Source organism: Pristiophorus japonicus, chromosome 19 (assembly GCF_044704955.1).
Source record: "Pristiophorus japonicus isolate sPriJap1 chromosome 19, sPriJap1.hap1, whole genome shotgun sequence".
Classification (NCBI taxonomy): Eukaryota; Metazoa; Chordata; class Chondrichthyes; family Pristiophoridae; genus Pristiophorus; species Pristiophorus japonicus.
The window spans coordinates 85,780,043-85,782,452 of NC_091995.1; the positions used below are offsets into that span (position 1 = coordinate 85,780,043).

Genomic DNA, 2,410 nt, shown 5'->3' on the forward strand with positions numbered 1-2,410 from the left:
TTGCATTTATATAGCGCCTTTCATGACCATCGGACGTCTCAAAGCGCTTTACAGCCAATGAAGTACTTTTGAAGTGCAGTCACTATTGTAATGCGGGACACGGGTCAGCCAATTTGCACACAGCAAGCTCAAGATTTTCTGTATTCGATTGAAATGCAAGGCTATATATATATCAAGATTGCAAAGTGCTGCAGTACAGAGGGACCTGGGGGTACTTGTGCATGAAACACAAAAGGTTAGTATGCAGGTACAGCAAGTGATCAGGAAGGCCGATGGAATCTTGGCATTTATTGCAAAGGGGATGGAGTATAAAAGCAGGGAAGTCTTGCTATGGTTGTACAGGATATTGGTGAGGCCACACCTGGAATACTGCGTTACAGTTTTGGTTTCTATATTTATGAAAGGATATATTTGCTTTGGAGGCAGTTCAGAGAAGGTTCACAAGGTTGATTCCGGGGATGAGGGGGTTGACTTATGAAGAAAGGTTGAGTAGGTTAGGCCTCGACTCATTGGAATTCAGAAGAATGAGAGGTGATCTTATCGAAACATATAAGATTATGAGGGGGCTTGACAAAGTGGATGCAGAGAGGATGTTTCCACTGATAGGGGAAACTAGAACTAGGGGGCATAATCTTAGAATAAGGGGCCGCCCATTTAAAGCAGAGATGAGGAGAAATTTCTTCTCTCAGAGGGCCGTAAATCTGTGGAATTCGCTGCCTCAGAGAGCTGTGGAAGCTGGGACATTGAATAAATTTAAGACAGAAATAGACAGTTTCTTGAACAATAGGGGAATAAGGGGTTATGGAGAGCGGGCAGGGGAGTGGACCTGAGTCCATGATCGGACCAGCCATGATCGTATTAAATGGCGGAGCAGGCTCGAGGGGCCATATGGCCTACTCCTGCTCCTATCTCTTATGTTCTTATGAAAGGATGAACAGGCTGGGTTTCTTTTCTCTTGAAAAAAGAAGGCTGAGCGGGTGACCTAATACAGGTCTGTAAAATTCTGAAAGGTTTTGATAGAGCGGATACAGAGAGAACTTGTGGGGAAGAGCATAACTAGAGGCCATCAATATAAGATAGTCACCAAGAAATCCAATCGGGAATTCAGAAGAAACTTCTTTACCCAGAGAGTGGTGAGAATGTGGAACTCGCTAACACAGGGAGTGGTTGAAGTGAATAGTATCGGTGCATTTAAGGGGAGGCTAGACAAGATAGATTTAGAAGAGGAAAGACAGGAGGACATTCAAGTGGAGCATAAACTGGTTGGGCCAAAGGGCCTGTTCCTATGCAATTTTAGAACTTGACTCATTAACTGTTCTTTATTAAAATATCATCAACAAAAATCAGAATAGTCCTGAGGGGTTGTTAATTCCTCAGAGTGGGAGCTAGTTAATCACAGGCTCATTCCCTCCATTCATTATCATTTTTTGCCACTCCAAGAGGAGTAACAGGTAAGGATATATCTCACTGACAATACATAACTCAGTCTGCGGCCCAATACCAATGACAGACAACACATATTTAGCTCAGGGTGAGGCCATTGTCCCGGCGTTGTCAGGATTTGAAGATTCATCTCCAGGAGAAAAATCACAGGAGGCATTGAAAAAACATTGTGTTTCTTTAATTCTCTTTGAACACTTTCATTCAGCAGTTATAAAAAATATTGGCGATGGGGCCCGGAGGAGACCGTTTTGCATAAACATTCAAGATTAATTCAACAAAGAGTCTGCGACCTTTCCAATTGGCTATGAGAATGCAGTGGCACCTGGAGGATAGACCAATGGCGGGAATGTGGGGGCAGGGCGGTTTGAGGTGCAAGGTCCAGTGACGAAACCTCCAGGAATGGACCCAGCCAGAGTTGGCGACCAAAGCCTGAGGCTTTCTGGTTAGGGCGTCAGGGGAATACTTCCATTCTTTGCTTTCCTTGCTCGTTTATGTCCTTCCCTCCCTTTGCTTCCCCCGCCTCCGATCCTCCTTTTAAATCCACCCCTTGCTGCCCTACAGATATTTTCGGCTGTTGCTGCGATTGGGGAAGAAATCGCAGTTAAGAAAGGTTGAGCAGGTTGGGCCTGTACTCATTGGAGTTTAGAAGACTGAGAGGTGACCTTATTGAAAGGTATAAGACTCTGAGGGGGCTGGATAGGGTAGATGCAGAGAGGATGTTTCCCCTCGTGTGGGGAAACTAGAACTAGGGGGCACAGTTTCAGATTAAGGGGTCGCCCATTTAAAACGGAAATGAGGAGGAATTTCTTCTCTCAGAGGGTCGTGAATCTTTGGAATTCTCTACCCCAGAGAGCTATGGAAGCTGGGTCACTGAATATGTTTAAGGTGGAGATAGACAGATTTTTGAATGAGTCGAGGGTTATGGGGAGCGGGCGGGGAAGTGGAGTTGAGGCCAAGATTAGATCAG

The 2,410-nt window shown here is 45.1% G+C and overlaps 1 non-coding gene across 1 annotated transcript; it reads right to left on the minus strand.

The window, feature by feature from the left end:
- Window positions 1-1,342: 1,342 nt before the first annotated feature.
- Window positions 1,343-1,474, minus strand: LOC139230744 (U8 small nucleolar RNA). Its single transcript, XR_011587975.1, has one exon. It is a non-coding gene; the product is annotated as a U8 small nucleolar RNA (small nucleolar RNA).
- Between the last annotated feature and the right edge of the window lie 936 nt (window positions 1,475-2,410).